Raw genomic sequence first — 20099 nt, forward strand, 5'->3', positions numbered from 1 at the left:
AGTTAGGTTCCAGTTCACCGCTGAGACCCAGCGGTTGCTAGAAAAAAACAAATCCCATAATCTGAGAAGAAACACTAGGATATTTTACAAGTCATCATCCAACATTTTTAACGCATCTTTAAATTGTCTCATTTGCAGTAATTATTTGCAGAAATTACATATCCTCCTGCCTGAGATGTAATCAAGTGTGAAATCTGATATTATCCCACTGTGATATGGGTGAAGACTATATTATATAACAGAATGTAGACTAAACACATAATTTACTTTACTTATACTTACCATTTACACCTCCTCTTCATTATTTGGGTCCCAAAGTAAACTACCACCAAGTATACAAAAAGATAGAGCATGAGTATCACTAAAAAAAGAGTGTCTTCAATAGTGATATTGGTGTGTTATCAGCGTATAACTATTTCGTGTGTTTAACGTCTGAAAAGCACTGCAGTGAACTTTGCATAACTCATAAAAAGTCTCTTAAACTTTGGTCCATAGACATTACATTTGGACATCTGCAGGCCAGATTTTATGTAGTTTGTTATGGTCACTCTGGAAACTCAGGTGACCTGTTCTTAGTGATCTGTTGCTCTGACCTTTTGTGTAGATTCATGACATGGGAAAGAATCATGAGCAGTGAAGGGGAACGACCTTCCTTAAAACGTATTTGTTCATTTGAATTTGTGGTTTGTGATGCAGAAAAAAAAAAATCTAAATTCCCAACTGAAATCAAAAATTGGGAATCACTATTCCAGAAGCTAATTGTTCTTTCATTGGTGTCAAGCATGCCTACAGAGTGAAAGTTAAATGCACGTAAATACCATTGATCCAATGGTCCAGTCCAATCTCAAAACCTGAAAATGCATTTACATGGATCCCCTGAGACATTTATGCAGATTTTACATGTGCAGGTCTGACTATTCCCCCACCAGGATCATGCAACACAAAATATGTTGGTTGTTAGTGTCGTCTGAAAACAACCCATTTGACGATGACGGTGATATTTTTGGGAACATTTCTGACGTACCACCTTTTTTTTTTTTTTAAATCTGCCACTTCTAAGGTTATGGATTGAAGCTGAAGGTTTGAAAGCAGTGATTGTGGTCTTGGTTAAAGGAAAGCAGTATTGACTGCTGGTAGGAGATTGAACAGCGGTTGGCATGTGTTGGACAATTTGTATCCTGAGCACCTTCCTCTGAGATTTACCAGCACTACACAAGGAACGCAGGGGCACCTTAATGAACAAGCAGCGCTGTTGTTCTGGTAAGGACTGTGTTGCATCGTGGCATCTTCACGAGAGCACAGAGCAGTCGTTAACCCACCGCCCACTTAAGCTGAGCAGAGGTAAAACCAAATGAACCTCCTCCTGCAGGAAAGTCAGCCAAAGCGTTAATTGATGGTGGGACGTAATTCATTAAAGGGAAATATGTTACATCTGTGTTTTGCTCCAGCAGGATCTGAGTGTGCCTTTTTTTTTACCACTCAAAGTCATTTTAGTGCCTGTGGTGTTATTTCCCCATGGGTTGTTAGATTCATGATTCATAACTGGGTGAGGAGAGAGCAGGTTCCTCTGTGTGTGTGTGTGTGTGTGTGCTGTACATTGACCTGAACCTGCCTTTTTTTCTATCTCAGGCAGCAGGCCGGACAGCATTGACCAGCACTTTCAGCTCAAACTGGCTATCCCACACTGCCATCTGTGGATCAGTGACTGAACACCAGCCAGAAAAAAAAAAAAAAAAAACACATTAGACTGCCCTTACATAAGTGATCTATAAACCAACAGTGTAACTGGCTGCCTTAAAATAAGCAGGCTGAGATGATGCTCAGCTGGGGTATCCCACTGGGGAGGCAACGGCAACTCGAACCCGCCACGCTGATTTACATTTGACCTACATTGATGCACTACTTTTGTGCTTCCGACAGAGCAAGGGGGAGTGAAAGAGGTGGAAAGAAAGAGAGACGGAGAGGCTGCCATTTTATGCATCCTCCAATCCCTTTTCTGCCTCAAAACAAGCGTGCACACACACACACACACACACACACACACACACACACACACACACACACACACACAATAATTCTGCCTCTCTCCGACGCAGTGAACCCAATCCCATCTGTTCAAGGAGGATAAATTCTGGCAGAGGGAATTTATCTGTAGCCAAGATGTATTTACTGGAAACAACTTTGGATTTTCTTTCTCTAGCAGTCTGTCTCTTTCTACTGTTTTTCACTCCTCCCTCCTGCTGTTTCCGCCTCCCCGCTGCGTGTGTTGTCCTGCCGGTTCTGTGCTAGCTCGGCCGGGTCGATAGCTGCTAATGAAAGGCGCCTTTATGAAGGTGTCAGCTGCTTTCCCTCACAGGAGCAAGCAGCTCTAATTTGAAGTAATGGTTATTGGCTGGGCCATTGATTTATTGAGCTGGTGATTAGTGCACTGTATCAGCACCCGCAGAGGAGGGCGGGAGTGAGAGAGAGCAGGAGATGGAAGGCAGGAGCAGAGGAGGATGGAGGAAGGGGTGTGCGCGTCTTTATTTGGTGTGGGTGGCTGGTGAGGTGGGAGATGGAGGGAGGGTGGGAGAGTACGTGCAGTTTTGTTTCTTTGAGTTAAAGGAAGATAAAGACCACATGCTGTGTCAGTGTCAGCCTTTATCATCACTGGCCTGTTTCCTCTCTTGTGATCCTGCTTTTGCGCTCTGATAAAACACAACCTGACAAAGATAAGCAGATGTTCGCTCACTGCAATGGTTCTCCACCAAAAAGAAAATGCAAACCAGTTTAATTTTTATCAACCACCATTAGCAAAAGTGGAGATGAGCCAAGTTGCATTTTACTGAAACACAATTATAGAGAATATGAACTGCATGCTCCATTTTCTCCCACTGAAACCGGGAGCGAGATGGCCTTCTCCTGACTCCTGTTTGATTGATGAGCATCATTAGTTTTTCCTCCCTGTCAAAAATCCCTCCATCTTGTACTTTACATGTTGTTTTGCTGCCCAAATAAATCCTGCTAACCCGAGTCTTCATAGCCTTGATAGAAGGATCTTGTTTATTGTTCGGCCATGAATCAAGTCAGCTTTATTTATACAGCCTCAAATCACCGATCTCAAATGTGCTTAGCTTTGCAATCTGTACAAAACACGACGCTTCAATCCTTAGACCCTTTATTTGGATAAGGAAAAACATCACAACGTGAAACAGAGCTGCCACTATCAATTTGCCTGGCACTACAGTGGTGCATAGAAGTAGAAACTGAGAGGATTAAGCACAAACATATAGTATTATGTAAAGACATGATGTGTGTGTGTTGCCGGGGTGGGGGGGTTTGGAAATGAGTAAGTGTCGAGCAACTTTCAGGTACCAACAAGCAACCACAAAAGCTCTCCTGGATGAGGAAGGCCTGGAAGGAGGACAGACTACACATACATGACAGGCAAGACTTTAAAATGCTCTGCACACAGAGGGAGAAGAGACAAACTAAAAGCGGCTAAAGCAATAAACTGCAGAAAAACGCATCGCGTGAGAACAGATGGAGCAAACATTGGATGAGGAGGACCTGGATCAGAGAGTTCTGGATGAAGCACCAACAGGAGTCGGAAAATCCTGGGTAAAGGAGGCTGAGACAGGAAGAGAAAAAGAACGAGGGAGTGGGGAAGAGAGAATAAATGGTCCACCTCAAGTCCATATTGAAAAATTTATTTAACTTACCGCTCCACTTTTTTTTCTCCTGCAGTCTGAGGAACCGCTGGTTTAGTCTGCGTCTACATTATAATGCTGTGAGATTTAAAAATGCATCTTTGTTTCTGTTTTCCCCTTTAGTCCACTTTATGTTGGTGCCTTCCAATAAAACAAAACGGCTCTTTTGTTACTGCTCTCCACAGTGGATACAACGGAAAACTGCATTCTAATATTCTAGCATGCTTGGGAAAAAAAAAAAAAAAAATCATGTACGTATTATGAAATGACTGCTGGCTCAGGCCCATGGGTGTCACTGGGCCCTGGAGTTAAAGCCTTTGTGCAAAGTGATTTCTCATTGCAGAGTAATGAGGCAAAAGCCCCTCTGTAAAACTATAGAATCAGCCTCAACTCCAGGAGATAACCGCTTTCCCTTAAGCGGTTCCCTGAAGTGCTTTTGACTAAAATCGTAACATTTGGAGGAATAACGGTTGTTCGTTTAAATGGCAGTTTGGACACGTTTGTAATAAAGTCGTGTGGTTGGATCCACAGCTCCAGAGCAGCACTTGCAGGAATAGTTTGTCATTAATTATTGAAGTCCTCGCGATTACAGCTCCAAAGGAACAAGGAAGTAATGATACAGCTGGGAGGACAGGTTTCAAGCAAATAAATGGTTTTACAGACTTCATAGGACCACAGCCCATTCTGAATAGGAATTTAGAAGGCAAAAGCAAACACATCTGCGTCGTAACCTCAAGTATGTTAACATGCAGACTAGAATTACACTAGTCTGGTTGTTCTTATCCATATGCTCATGATAATACCTTTTTTATCCATTTTTAATTGTCTACCATCTCAACAGGTACTCTTCAATATTTCTGCTGGTTTCCCTCTTCTTTTGTACAGATGACCTTTATATCAGTAATTGAGGAATAACCCACTTTGTATGGCTGTGGTTTCTTTGACACTGCTGTGCATCTGGCCTCTCACCTTTAATAAAACACGTACATACATAAAATATCCTCCACTTCAACTTCATCAAGGCTACCCCTTAAACCAAAATATCAGTAATGATCAAATTATTTGTTTTGTCTATTGACGTGACTCATGCAAGTGATCAGACAACGCTTTTGCTTCTTAAAACTAGACAAAAAAAAAAAACGATAATCCAACCGGGACATGTCGATGTTGATCACATGTGCCAACATGTGAACCAGGTACTGGTGTATATGTGAGTGTTCTTATCACTCACCACATGTTAAAAATGTCATGACAACCGTACTGTATTCACTGTAGGTACACACTTTTTACTTGATAGCACTTAAGTCCTAGGATGGAAATTATTTGACAGCAGCAATATGTGCAACATAGGTTAATGGTCCACGCTGCTACGGTGCTGACATGGAGCTGTGTAAGAGCTTGAGTTTTTTTTTTTTAAAGCAGCAACCTAGTATAATAATGGCACAATTACGTTCCTATCACAGCAGCGTGCAGTATAACTACGTACCAGTACTTTGGAGGGTTTCACTCTTTGCTGTGTGAAAATGAACAAACAAATCCTTTCTACTAATACTCTTTAGAGTTCTGTATTGCATTTGATCTGCTTTCAGTAAAGTGATGACAGCTCTGCACTCTTGAATACACCACTGACAAAAGGTCTCTCCTTGTCCAGCTTTATATCACTACTAGTTGCAAGTGATCTAAATTGGAAAAAAATATATACTTTTTACTCACTACACAATTTTTCTGTTGGTTTTTCTGGCTCACGTACATACAGGGTTCACAAAAAGTTAGGGATATTCGACTTTCAGGTGAAATTTATGGAAAATGTAAAAAGTGAATGCTACAGTGATATTATATCATGAAAGTAGGACATTTAAGTATCAGCATGCAATGGTAGTTTCTTCATCTTAAACAATTTATTGAAAGAAAATCTAACAACAGTGGAGGGTAAACGAGGGTAAACGTAAAATTGGGATGTGGCCAAAGGACGTCCACTCCTCTCCTTTCTGTGACTCTTCCAGTCTCTGTATCTCTGTTACAACCTGCTGATGACACTCTGTGACCCTCTAAGCTCAGTGGACACTTCTGTCTGAGGACCTGTTTGAAGCCTCCAGTGTCGAGGTGCTGCTGATCAATAGTTAGGTGTCGTCTTGGTCTCATGATGTCAGAATGTGAACAGCATGATGAGGAGGACTGTTTAAATACCAATTCTAACTGAAGCAGGAAATGTATTGGTGGTGGTTCATCCTGAAATTTCACCTGAAAGCCAAATATCCCTAACTTTTTGTGAGTAGTGTACCTCACTTTCCCTGCCGCTGTCCGTACATGCCAGACTGGTGCCTGTATGCCAAAGAATACCCGAAGAAAGCACCTGGGGACTCTGCGGCTCAGCAGATTCACTCGTGTAACAGAGTGACGCAGTAGGTTTGGGATTTGTTAGACTTTGGATACTATTCCTAGGTGCCTGTGCATTTTGTGTGACTTACTCTTGCAGTTTGATTGATTGACTACCTGTAGTCTATGTTAATAATTGTTGTTTATTGATTTAAGTACCATAATCATCTCTAGTTCATTCATTATCACTTTTACAACCGTAAAACAGCCTATAACTTGACATTTAACTGACATATAATTTGCTTTTTCTATCCACATTTCCTATTATCGATCTTATCGTACACTCGCTTCGCTGGGGCAGAAACAGCCGCTGAGATCAAAATCTGCAGGCCTGCGTATGTTGTGTTGAGCTTGCACTATGTTGCATGTGGAACATCTCTATGAAAACACCACAAACACTAGGTCAAAGAAACAAAGCAGCAAAACAAACTAATGGTTCTGCTCCACTCGCTGTGTCCAGCACTGTCCCTGCCTGAGCCTCCGAGGAGCCATAACGGCTAATATCAAATCGAATGAGAACGAGAAGCGACATTTTCTATCACCTTGCCGTTGAGATGTCTAGAGCTTTGGATGGGCCGAGAGGGAGACGGAGGCAGGCCGCAGATAGAGGTCATGCTTTCATTAAAAAGGCTAATGGCATACAGAGTAAAGGAGCTGATATTAGCCACAGGGAAACCTATTAAGAGTGGGCTGGAGAAAGTCGTGATGAGGAGCTGATTACAAAATCACTGAAAGGAAAATGACTTGGGAGACAAGTAGAGCTGGAGCTCAGCGGATGTAAAAGACATTGAAGCAGACTGAGCACAGGTCAGACAAGTGAGAAAAGGCCAGTTTGAGCGGAGGGCTGTAAGACAGTGAGGCTTAAATCAGAACAAAAATTAACCAATGCACAGTACGAATATGGTATTTTTTTGTCTACTGCAATCTATTTAATGACATTTGTCAGCGATGTTATCAGTGAAATTCGAGATTCTTGCTTTAGATCTATTCATACCAGCTAGCTGGAGATGACATGTCATCCTACAGTGATAATATAATAGTTCTACATGCATTTTCACTGAAAAAATACAACAAACAGACCATATTGGTACTGTCACTAAGATTTAGCCTGTGTACTTCAAATTAATATGTTTACTAGTATTTTTCTACCCTTGTTGGACATCACTGGTCCTCACCGATTCCTGTGTTGGATGAAATTGTTCCTCATTTTAAACTTCTAGTGCAGGCTTCGAGAAATGTCACATCCCTGAGTTGCTATAGCCCTCACACTACTTTTATTTGTTGACGTGTTGGAGCACAAACGGCACAACATATCAGATGAAGTCTACCGATTCCAAGATTATTCCAGCTGAAGAGATCCGTGTTTGGTGTGAATGACTGCGACACTCAACAAAGACAGTCATTGTACGAGGGGTGAATGCCAGCTGCCTCGCTGCATCTTCGCTCTTTGTTTCCTCCTCCTCCTCCTTCCATCTCAGACTCGTCTCCAAGCACATCTTGTTTTTTTTGACTATGATAAAATCAAAACTGTTCTAAAGCTGTTGTAATGTCAGGGATAATGTGTAGCAGATGCGTGACTCTGCCTGTTTGGCACTTTGCAACCAACAGACATGGGTGAGTGGTCTTACACACATCTTGGCACAAAGGTCTGCTTGCTTCGATCGCTCTGATTGGGAGCCGGGATGTCTCGGGACATTCAAAAACTGTTTTGCTGTTCAAAATTACACTTTTCCAGGTCAGGCTTTGAGGCTCTCCCAGCTCTGGAAAGAGACTTAACAAGATAACCAAATTCACAGCTGGATGGAAACTCCTCAGTGACCCCCAAGGTCAGATTATCTGAACACAGATGACAGAGCCCAAATCAAAAAGAGCCCTCAATCCACCAACAACTCAGCTAAGGAAGATGTCATATTTATGGGACTGCAGTTTCTCTCTGCCTTTGTTTTTTTTTTTTAAAACACTATGTTTATTGATTTTTCCTTTTTAACAAGAAATGAAGCGGCAGAGATATTAAATGAAAAACACTTGGAGCAAAAACCAATAGAAATGACATATCAAAAACAAAACAGAAATATTACAAAAGCATTAAACAAATAAAATTAAATGTTTTATCGTGGTCTGATCCCATAGGACAGGACTAATATGGGGCAGGCTCAGATGAAACACAGTGCCACAAGTGAATGCAGACACCTTGTATCGCCACCCTACCAGCACACAAACAAGTGCTTTCCCTCAACACTCAGTTATTTAGCTCACGACACTTTGCTCAACAAAATGCAAAAAGGTTCCCAAAACCTCTTTGAAAAAAACTTAGTTTACTCTTAACCATATGCTTTCTTTTCCTTTGACAACATCTCATGTCCCTTGGAAAACAAAATTTATTCTAAGTTTATTTTGCATGAGTTTAGTTGAAGAAAGGGAGTTTAGCAGAGTTAAAACCGAACCAAACTCTGACAGATCAAGACTCATCGGACACCGACGACCTTGCAGCCCTTTTGCCCTGAAGACCTTGTTTGAAGCTGAAACAACAAGCTGCCTGCATTTTTAACGATACTGCCCAGCCGCCGCCACAGCGCCTCTGTGGGTATCATCTCACTGAAGAGCCTTGGTGAACCATGAGGCGCTACTGGAGCTGAAACTACAAGGCTTTCATCTGAGATCACCCTACAAATGTAGGCAACCTTTATCTGACTGTGATAGGAGTTTGATGTTGGATATATTACTCCGCAGTCTAAAAGAAATAGGTTAGAGAAGTTGATTATTTCCTCAGTGCCCAGTTCTCTTGTAACTTTGAATTATTTCACACTTCAGATTTATTATTGTCAAATAAGTAGCCTGTTGATTTTGCCTCACCATTTAAGACCTTTTATTCATTTGTTTGTTTCTTTCCTGCCATCATTTACTTATTTATGGCCTCAATTATTAACATTTAGCTGTAAATAAAAGCCTTCATCATTGGCATGACATTGCCTGTGTGATTTCTTTAAAGCAGAGGACAGAGGTCCCTGAATTCACTACTTCTGGCAATCTGATTGATAGATTTTTCTTATTTTCCCTCTAAAAGGTGCTGGCGCTCCCCTTACAATGAGTGCAAAACTTCAATTTCTAAAAGCAGCTCTATGATGCTGTAAATGACTTGTTCAAGTGGTGTATCTGAACCATTTACCTTAGGATTCCTAACAACTTGAGGGTTTTATCTCGGAAGTTCAAAAGATAGAAAACAGAAGTCATGGCAAATGTCACGTACAGTAGTCTTCACTATATTTTTACAAAACTACATTGAACACTATACTTTTACTCAAGTTACTTAATCATGGTTTGGTAAGCAGAGGCTCGCCTTTGGAAAAATGCTTTCAAACTGCGTGTATCAGTGAAAGAATGTGACTTGCAGTGTTGCAGAAAGATTGGGGTAATGGAGCGACAGGGAGAAAAAAAAAGCTCACTTTAGAAAAAAAAAAGTTTTGAGGAGTTGCACCAGATGGCTTATCAAACTGAGACAAGCAGCCAATGGGTGGCAAGGGATCTGAGAAACCAAGTAGTAGCTTACTTTTCCATTATGGTAGATAACTTGAGCGGGACCTGATTCAGCTTAGGGTGCTTTCACAGCCATGTATTTGGTTTGGTCTGAATGTGTGTTTGCCTGTTTAATTTGGTTTATTTAGGCTGATGTGAAAGCTGCCTCTCTGAAAAGGTGGATCTGGGTCTAACTGAAAGGCACCAGTCAATCATTTTTATTCCTTCATCCAACACAACAGGTGTTTCTACTAAATGGATTTTGCTCATGTGACGGACTAAAGCATGTTCAGTTATGTTAACCTAAGAGAGGATACCAGCTGTGTTTTTTGCGAGGAGAATCACATTCCTTACTATGTGTGTGTATGTGTGTGTGTGTTTTGTGTGCACATCTGTGACAGAGAGTCTCTTTGTGGTTGTTTATTTTGCAGGGGGCTGATGTAGACAGCCTCCAGTTGTCCTCTCAGTCTGTCTGTCCGTGGGGCCCCCGGGCCAGCAAATATGTTAGGCCATCTGGCTATCTGCCTGTCTGCCTGGACAGATGGTCCACCTGAGGGCCAATCGCAGACAAACCACTGGGTGTGCAACATGATTCAATCGTAGGACTCAATGCCATTTATTTCCAGTTAAATAGAAATTCCTCCATTGTCCTTTCATCTGCAAATATGAGCATTAAAAATGACTATCCGAATCCCTTCCATCGACAACAAAGTACATAGAACCAAAATAGGACCAAATAGCTTTATACTGTCAGTTCTAAAGCGGCTCATCAATGACAGGAGGCACAGGACCAAAAGGTAAACAGGTAAAACTTGTAATACTAACATGTAATGTTAAGGTGAATAAAGCAGATTTTCAAAAGTGTCACGGTGCCATTTACTGCACCGCCTCAAACTATTTTATACAGTATAGCCCCACTGATTACAACCAAAATCCAAACCTTAACTAACACAAACATTAAGACAAAGCAAAAATAACTCTTCCTACTACTGAGAAGTACTGTTAAAGATGCAGCATTTTGTCTTGGTAAATGTTTTCATTTTAGCAATGTATTTACTAGTATTGATCATGTTAATGTTCATATGGTGCCATATGGAAAACAGTGGAGCTCACAGGGAAGTGAAACGTCATGCTAATACTGCTAAAACTGAGTTTTTACTGGTTACAGAAACCAACAAACACATTTCAGAACTGCAAACATTTGCTGTCGTTTCCACGAGACGGAAACTGAGAAGGGATTAAATGGCAGTTCAGCTGTTCAACATAAAGGTTGTGATTGAATGGCTTAAAATGAAGGCCATTCTCCTGACACATTATAAAGTTGACATGCAAACAAGAATGCATGACAGTTTAAAGTAGTTTCTCCCAGACCTTCAAATGAAATTTTGAAAGTATAACATATTCTTACACATGAAAAGTTTTATTCATAGCAATTTTATGCACTGTTGGTCTGTTCAATACACTCAGTGGGTTTGCAGCTACAGCCTTATTTGGTCTGGTATGACCAGTAGCTGACGGTGGCTGACGTGAGGTAAATGTAGCTACATATAGCTGTATAAATGACATCACTGTGCCAGTTTGCTAACTTGTTGTGTCTCCTCTACTTGTTACTTTTACACTATGTGTTAGTGTTTAATTAAATCCTGTGAATGTCACTGGTGTGTTCAATCAGTTCAGCGAAGGTCATACAGTCTACTTTAAAAGCACATATACAAGTGTCTCTGCCTTCAAAGATGAATTAATTTTTGTTTACACGTAGCCCACTGATATTAAGCTCAATATCAACTACCCAAACATGTGACAAGCGAAGGCTCAGACCTGCCACAGTCATGGAGCCCTGCTGCCACAGAGGGAGTCGTAAGTGACTAGCTAAATGGTGCATAAAACAAGCGGCTCTGAAGTGAAACACACCTTTAAAAACAGAGACGCGGCTATTTACCAGCACCCATCACACTTTGCTGCATCATTTAACTGCAATAACCTTAAATCTGTTAACAGTTCGCTCTTAACAGTGAACAATTTGAGGAGACACGTTATTTATGGTAGGCTTTCGTTAGTGCCGCATATAATTGAGGGCCGATGAGAACACCTGGACGCACAAGTTATGGCAAATTTAAGGTGATACCGATAAAGGATGCCAATGAAGCACCCAAACGTAAAGTTTACACTCCATTAAAATGTGACTCACAGCTTGATTATTGGACACCTGCTTGATCCTGACATTTAATTGCACATGTAACCGCTTTAGTGTTTCACTCTAGTTTTTCTTTAGTTTCTCCCTTGGATCAAAAATGTCAGTTCAGGACACCAAAAACTTTTTTCAATTATGCTCAAGTCCCACTCGTAGTCCAAAGCATTGACTTCTGACCAAGTTTGAAATATACCAAGGGAAAACAAACACTGCTGGCTCACAAGGAGACATAAAAAAAAAAAAAGAAGAGGGAAAAGCTGCACACTCACAACTCCAACTCCTTTGTATTTATTTCAGCCTTCTTCAGGAAGCATGTTTGTAACCATGCTATGCCTGATATCAAATGATGTCCTTTATTCAATCTAGATGACGACTTGTTGAAATTGTTACAAATAAGCGTTACTGTAACAATTTTAAGCCATTTGTCAGTTTTTGGAATAAATGCAAAGTTAAAACACCACCCAAATGCATTAATACTGCCTTTGAATAAAATCCAAATTGCTCCAGTGTCAGCACTTCAGTCTGAAGTAGAAAAAAAAAATATCTTTAAGTAACTCTTAAAATGTAGTTTCATGCTGAATAAATGCACAGGAAGAGACTCCTTCACAAAAACTGTCCCATCTGATAATAAAACTGTCCCACATGGCATAGCAGCCTAAGAAGCATGTTCTGCCATAAAGTGCTAAATGACTCTGACACCAGCTCAAGATTTACGTTTCATGTCATCGAGCCTCTCGTGCTCATCTCACCATTTCTCTATAAAGTCCAATAAAGGAGTGAAGCCATAAAAATAATCCTAAAGTAACTTCTGTTTTGCCTGAACCATTCTACTTTCTCCCTCAAGCCCCTCTTTCTTCAACAAGAGCACAATTATAGTTGAAAAATATAAAAAAAAAAGATATTACTCACTCAATTAATCCAAAATATACTATCCCAACCTTAATGGGGAAAAAAAAAAGAAATTGGAAACAAGAACAATATAAGAACTGCTATAACAATAAGAGTAACAAACAAATAAAATTCAGTCAACTTTGAGGTAAGTGCTAGCATCGGCATGCTAACATGCCCACAATGTCGTTAGTTTTGTGTGTTACGATTCTAGACATTCTCGATATCTAACCCAAAATTAGGGCAATAAGAACGTCATTGATTTGCAGGTATTTGGTCACAAATAAAAGTACTGGACAAACTTTCCTGATGATGGATTTAGCTGAACAGTTAAGGGATAACTAAAGTTTTTGTAGTTCATCTGAAGGGGGACATGAATGTGGCTACCAAATATCAAGGCTATCCATCCAGCAGTTGTCAAGCCATTTCAATCTAGCACCATCAATATCAACCTTCGGGTGGATGAAGAGTCAGGGGATCGCTAAAGTCATTAGCTTAGCATAACTTAAAGGTGCAGCGTGGGGGATTTAGTGCCATCTGATGAGATTCCAGATTGCCACCCCTTGGCTCGCCTGTTTCTAAACGTGCAGGAGAACCTACGGTGGCCAACAAAGAGTCACACAAGTAGTAGGAATGATCCCCCACAAGTTCTAGTTATAAAGGGCTCATTCTCTAAGGTCAGGGTTATAGATTCCATTTCTGCCAATAGATCCTCCTAAATCCAACACACTGCACCTTTAAGTTTATTGGATGGTACATCATTCGTAGGACAGGATCAACTTTGTAACAGTTCATCGCTAAAACATAGCTTTGGTCCTTATTTGTTCTAAAGCTAACAGGATATGAAGGGAAAAAGTTGGTTCAATTAACATTTATTACACCATACTGAAGCATAAACTGTATGTATTAGCATTTCTAAACCAGTCGGTTGCTATCCAGAGTGAGGACTACATATATCCATGACAGGATTTGCTTGTGTGCACCTTGAACTTCATACCAGCTGCTGTTGCTTGCAGACAAACAATCAGTCAATTAGTCACAAAGCTTCAGGTGGTGCAATCATCTGTGCTTGAGCTCACATGCTGCTGATTTACTCATTTGACACATTTTCCCAGCAGAAGTTATAATAACTGCTACACAACATGCCCCTCAGTGTACAAACAGATCGCTGCACATAGCACACACGTACTCCAGTGATTAACAGGACGCTTGTGAACATGTGTGTGAGTGTGTGTGTGTGTGTGTGTGTGTGTGTGCGCACCAAGTCTGTCCATAAAGTTTGGTGGAGCCTGTACCGAGGGGAAAAAAAAAAAAGAAACTAATTTAAGTGCAAAAGGGTTAAGTGAAAATAGTTTAATGAGATTATTTTTTCAGTGGTTATGATTTATTCATAACTGTTACCTTTTTTTTTTTTACACGAGGGATGGTGAGCGAGGATGAACGCGTGCTTTAGCATCACCACACATCACATTCACATGGTCACACAGCTGCGAGCACCTCGGTTCTTCCACAGTTTTCTGTCAGCTTAGTGGAAAAATTAGGGCTTGAGTTTCTCAGCTAGAGGCACTTTACCTGCTCAGGCGCTGAGGCTCTTATTTAGCTTCCTTGTCTGAATTTTTTTGAATTATTGATTTGTGTGTTGGAATAGAGTAACAGAAAACAGACACCAGGTTGAGACTGTGGCTCTGGTGGTGGATAGGGTTGAGTCGAGAGAAATACAGCGACAGAAGTGACATTTAAAAATAATGAAGGAAGGAGCAGCTCTCTCTGATGTGTTTAGTGAAGCATCTGCTTAGGTCCTGTGGTGTAAAACACACACACACACACACACACGTACTTCACCTGACAGCGACACATCCCCACACACACACACACACTCACACGGAGCAGATTTGAGGTAAATAACACCTGACATGTAAGTCAGCTGTCTTTCGCTGCTCTGCACATTTTGCATGGAGACTAAATGCTGGAGTGTGTGTCGCCCTCTGGTGCTCTGACTCATATGCTAATGCTGCGGCGCTGGCAGAGGAAAGTTAGAGGGCAAGAAGGTAAAAATAGCAAATGACCCAAGAGACTTTTAATGAAATCACTGGGGGAGGAGAAAAAAAAACCAAATAGGACAAAATCCTGCTTAATAGGTCAGCTTCACACAGAGGAGTCTAGTGCAATACTGCACTGCTTCTACGGGGTTAACATTTCAACAGGTGGTGTTTCAACTTTCACCTAATGAAGCTTCAAAGATTGAGAGGAACTCTTAAATAAGCTGACTAACCCACAGCACTGACATCTTGTCTCCTTTATTTAGTTATTCTTGTTAACATATGAGCAAGAATAATAGCTATTTACTTTTCCAACAGACGTGGCACGACATTAGCATTTATTCAGAGTCACATTCGTGTCAATCTGATTAATCTGATTTCCAATACTCTGGTTTGGCGTCCATCAATTTCTAGAGGGGAACAATTATCTTTATTTTCTATTTCTATTCTTTAATTATCTATTTCAACATTGTCGCTGTAAGAAATGAAGCTCTCTGAGATATCCAGCCAACTTTCACTGTAAGTGAGCAAGCACGTTAATGCTAAAGGGACAATAAGCTCACACAGTTTATTCCAAAGATGTGTTTGCACCATCCTACCATCCTCAGCACTTTTTATATTTTATTAAAATATAAAATATGAGAAAAGATATAATATATTATAAGAATAACTGTTTATTAATGATTTATAAAATGCTTACCACCTCATAAACATCATAATGAATCATTTCTAAGTCCTTTATGAGGGCTGTCTTATTGTAATGTGGCACTGGATAACCAACCCTACTTATGTGCTTCCCTTCAAAGATTCTAGCAGCTACTGTAGGCTATATTTGGAATTAACACCTCCAAATTCATACTTCTCACTAAACTAAGGAACAGATTTTGGCACTTTATAAAGCAGTTATTATTACAGTGAAAAAAAAAAAAGTATCCTTGTCTTGATGTGATATCACAAATCCCAAAATACATACATTTTATAGCATTTTGCATCAAGACATTTTGGAAAAATGGTTCACGCTTTACCATTGTAGGAATCTGATGTTGTAGTTAGTAGTGGAAAAACAACGTGGCTGAAACATGGGAATTGTGCCAGTAAATTGCACAACAAACACTCCTATGTTATTTATTCATGCTCTATGCTAAAATATGCAGATTTACTGTTAATTCTGATCTCGCTGTAAACAGTAGTGCCCTCATTTCTGTATGTCGTGTGACCTTATTATCATTTCTTTCATGCAATTGAAATGGTGCGATTGTTCAAGGCATGCATGTTGTGGCTCCCTGCAGAGTGCAGTCATATCTGGTGGAGTATTTTATTCCAATTTCAACAAGACAACACGTTGCAGATTTATATCTGCAGGAAACCTGATGATTTTTTCTGTTGCCCAGCATGAAAATGTGAACATTTACAACCAAAAATGAGGCTATGTAGGTAAATCAACACTTCATTCCAACGTGGTAAGTGCTCATAAGATGCACTGTTGAGTCATTTTAAGACATCTCCTTACAAACTGGTTCTATTTCTGGTTTTATAATCACCTGTGTTTGAGGGAAATTGGCTTATGAATGTCAGGTAGTAAAGTCTATCCAAAAGTGATATATCATTTTGGAATGAGTCCCTCTTTTTTCCCCTCAATAGTCTGAAAAAGAAATCAAATGAGTAATAGGAATAAATTTGCTGCAGGGCTGGCTGTAGTGGATGAGTGTGGTTGACTGGGGCTCCACCCACGTTATGCTTTGACTTTACAGAGTTCCTCTCTCTAATCTCTTATGTCACTTTTAGGTGTGATGTCAAAAAAAAAAAAGAAATTATATCACCAACAGTGTGAATCAGGTTTTTAGAGATATCACAACTGAGGGGGAGCAGTGGAAGAATTTTATTTTCGTCTCCCCGTCTCTGTCACTGCCCATCAGCTCAGTCCACTTCGAATGTGAGGAGGAACTTAACTAGATCCACTATCTCAACACAGGCACTTTTATGAGCCTCCGAAGCTTTATTCAAATAGCATCCATTTACAGTCGCATAAAGAGGAAAATTAAACCAATAACTCACACACGGACAGTGCGTACTTTTTCATATGGAAATCAACGCGCATAAATGCACACACCAAAACACAAGACATTAACCGCAACCTTTTTACAGAAGGACACACACACACACACACACACACACACATCATAGGCAAACATAACATTACAATTCAACCTTCAAAGTTGTCTTATGCAATCTTGAGTTTTCTTCCTTGAGTAGCCAAGAGATAGAGCCAAACTGTGGGAGGGTCCCACAGCTGGGACCGGGAAGAATCTTAAAGCTGCTTTTGGAGCACTAATCTGAAAAGCCTTTTACTGTCCTAGGGCCCATTAGCAGCATCAGTGTCTCTCTGAAACAGTGAAACAGTGGGTGAGAGAGCAAAAAAAAGCACAGCTGAAGCATAAGGTCCTCTGCTGTACAGACTGTAAAGCCCCTAGAGGAGATTTTGCAATTTGTAATATTGGGCTAAATAAATAAAACTGACTTGACTTTACATTTCTGTAATTTATGGCTTATCTTCCCGTTGCCTTCCTAAATGGAACCACTCCAGCAGGCAGTGCCAAACATCCTCAACAGGAGACAGCCTGGCCAGTCTGCATTTGTCATCAACTTCCGAGTCATGTGAAACCCAGTCAACAAGAAGCCTCAGCAGGGAAATAGCAAAAACATTCTTCTCCAGGAGCTGAAAGCCCACAAGACTTCACAGCTGGCCAGTTTAAAAAAAGAGGTTTTAAGCCTTTTCATCAAACAGACTTTGATTTTTCTAAATGTGTTATGTATTCTCTTTCTCTGTGCTTTCACTGTGTGTTTTGATATTTCCGTCTGTGATTCAGTCAGTGACTTACACATTTTTGCAAAACAATTTGTAAATTCTTTGTGAAAACACGCTATAAATTACATGCTACACACAGGAAAGTTAAACATAGTTCATTTGCATATAGGGCCCATATTACAATGCCAATTGTAATGTGTCAATTGAAAATTGGCCAAGTATTCCTTTTAATATCATCATGAATATGTGATCCTTTGTTGGTATATGTAAGCATATTGAAAAGTCACTGAATCAAAGGTTTATAATCCCTAAAAGTCTGTTCATCAAAGGATGAAACCACCACAGTGAAAAGCATCAGTCGAGAACATTTTGAAGTTGTTTCTTCCTTTCAAAGCAAACAAGTTTTTAAAAGGATCCTCTGGGACCTTTAGTAAACACTGTATCGATTGCTAACAAAGCCTCCTCTTGCGCCATTTAAAAAGCTTTCATCGTGCTTTTGTTCTTGAGAGAAAGAAGAAAAAAAAAAAAAGAAACTGCCACCATATTTTTGGCCTCCTGTCAGCGTTTGGCAGCAGCGCTAACCCTTTAAAGACATGAACAATGAACTCTTGCTCTTTCTGTGTGCCCCTGTGTTGTGAAGCCGCAGAGCGTATCCCCGTCACACAGAGACCCCCATGGATGATACAGCAGGCTTTCTGTTATGTTCTACGAGTTCACGCTGCAAATCGCCAGCACGGTGCCAATATGGCACTAACAGTCAGGAAGCCAATCGGTAAGAATGGACAGCTATTTCTAGATGCGTCAGCTTCAATTGGTCGTTCCCATATTATACATGTTGGGTATGCAGGACATCTAGAGTTACTTGGTCAAACGCCACTGGATAGGGTAGAGATAGAAAAAAGTTGTGATTGGGATTAAGAATCAATGGTGAGTGAACGGCAAAATAATCTGTTTGCCAGTGACTTCAAATATTGAGCATTTTCAATACAACTTGAGAGTTTGTTAAGGTTAGGACAAAGTTGATGGATCATGTGAGTATAGACACTCTGTCTCCTACAAACTTACTTGAAGTGTTTCCAATATTTAGTCCAACACTAGTGATAAAACTGCAAGAAACAATACGCTAAAGCACAATATGACAATATCAGTGCTGTCTGGTTAATGTAGCTACACTTCGGTATAAATGGACGTGACACTACTTCCTACATTGAGCCATGGAGCCCCCATAACTACCATAAATCATGGATGCCAAAACGTTGTATATAAACATAATTTGTAGAAACCTGAACTGGATTAGAAGGAAAATCAACTGGTGAGCATCTCCCCATACGGCCATAAAGCCAAGCAGGCATGCAATCAGTGAACAAGTGCATGCATAGGAAAGTCATGAGCATACTAACTGCCAATCAGGATGAGACTTACTTGATATAAGTGGAAACCAGGTAAGATATAAACAGGAAGTGACTAACGTGACAGGAAACAAGGAGCAGGGAGTTAAATACAGTTAGTCGTTGGCAAAGACAAACACAAACAGAAAGGCAACGAGTAAACAGCTGTATTTTGCTGGAGAAGAAGTAGGAAGAGTGCAAGAACGCTAGCCAACAAGCTGCAGAGGCAGTAAGACGCGAGATGAACTCGCAGGCCTGCTGGTGTTCAGGAAGGAAGGAAGTGTGTAAGAAGACAGGTGGTAAACAAGAGCTCGGCAAGCCGGCAGGGAAACAGGTGTTCGGGGACAGCACCATCATTCTCTAGTCACATTTGCATCTTATAAATATTTGATAAATTAATAGTTTCCTCCATCTGGTGTGTGTTCTGGGCTGTTACTTTGGTACATGGATGTTCTTTACATTCCTGTAAGTGTTGAGCACTCTGCGCGTTCATTTGACAGATTGACATGCAGGATGACAAAGTGACTGAGTGAGCCTGTTGTGCCGGCTCACTCGGTGAGATCCATGATGGTCTTTCATTAAAGAACGTCCTTTCTTTCTGCACTTTCCCTGTGAGTGGCACTTCTCTCCCCATTGTGCAGTGTACACACATTATTTGAATGTCAGAGAACGAAAAAAAAGAGCAGCGGCTGAACGATGAGTGAAACTGTCACTCAGCTATTATATTAGCACTTTTCATAGTGTTCTCATCCCACCAGCAGACATTTCTGTCCCTATAATAGTTTTTTAATTAGCGTACGGGGTTATTCGAGACAGGGAGAAGAAAGCCTTTTGGAGCCTCCTGCTGGGCGTCAAATGTTTGATAGGGCACAGCTGGAATTAGCAGGCACACTTTCAACTGCCCTGTTCCCTTCTTGTCTCTCTGTTCCCTTCACTTTGATTTTTCTTTAGACGGAAAAAGCCTTTTTCACCTGACAAGATCAGTTTGGCTGTATCTTTACAAGCTCAGAGTTGAATATCTGTGTTAAACCCTTGCTTCCGAAGGCATTTGCACATTAATCTCACAAAATCTGTTACAGGGCTGTGCGCTGCACCTTTAAAAATGATCCGCAACGGCTGCGGCTTGTGTGTGTTAAGAAAATAAATCAGCCCCGTGATAAAAGCAAAGGGGTAATTAAAATGGGCTAATAGACGTTATTAGCTATTCAT

The sequence above is a fragment of the Pempheris klunzingeri genome, chromosome 12 (genome assembly GCF_042242105.1).
Source record: "Pempheris klunzingeri isolate RE-2024b chromosome 12, fPemKlu1.hap1, whole genome shotgun sequence".
Lineage (NCBI taxonomy): Eukaryota > Metazoa > Chordata > Actinopteri > Acropomatiformes > Pempheridae > Pempheris > Pempheris klunzingeri.